This window comes from Bison bison, unplaced genomic scaffold (assembly GCF_000754665.1).
Source record: "Bison bison bison isolate TAMUID 2011002044 unplaced genomic scaffold, Bison_UMD1.0 scf7180017864375, whole genome shotgun sequence".
NCBI lineage: Eukaryota > Metazoa > Chordata > Mammalia > Artiodactyla > Bovidae > Bison > Bison bison.
In genome coordinates, this window is record NW_011494947.1 from 3,575,268 (window position 1) to 3,575,867 (window position 600).

General features: G+C 67.2%; 1 protein-coding gene across 1 annotated transcript in view; it reads right to left on the bottom strand.

The window, feature by feature from the left end:
- The window catches only part of PRRX2 (paired related homeobox 2), a 53,716-nt gene that overhangs the window by 19,823 nt on the left and 33,293 nt on the right, over positions 1–600 (bottom strand). The window lies entirely within an intron of this gene.

Sequence of the window (600 nt, forward strand, 5' to 3'; positions counted from 1 at the left end):
GGGGCAAGCGGCTGACCAGCCACGGGCCAAACTGGGAGAGCCTCAGTGAAATCCTTGTATTTCACAACCTTCACCCGCCCCGTGGGTTAAGAGCCCCCCCGTCCGAATCCATGCGTAAAAAAGCCTCCAATCCCTACATTTCCTTTGCCCTATTTCCTGCCCGCCTCCCCCTATTTTGGCATTTCTCGGCACGGCCCAAACTCCTCGTCTTAGGGGAAGCTCTGACTCAGAACTTTAAAAAAATCTTACGCACAAACTTAAGAAAACAAACTTCGGGAGGGGGGCGAGGCGGGAAGAGTCCCCTGGCCCTCGTAGGGGGCGTGGAAGGGCTGGGCCTTCCGAGTGGGAGCCTTCCCTCGGGGGACCCCACCCGCGGGAGCCCAGCATCCCGGGGCCACTGGCCCATCCGGGCGGGGCGCTGGCCGGCAGGCGGGGACCGGGGTGGGGCAGGGTGGGGAGGGAAGGTCGCTTTTCCGCCCCCGCGGGTCTGGGGTCGGCCCCTGAACCCAGGGGGTGCCCGCCCGGGCGCGCCCGCGCCGCCCGTCCCTCCCGCCATGTGCGCGCCAGTCCGTGCGTGCGAGCCCGCCGCGCCGGTGGCGG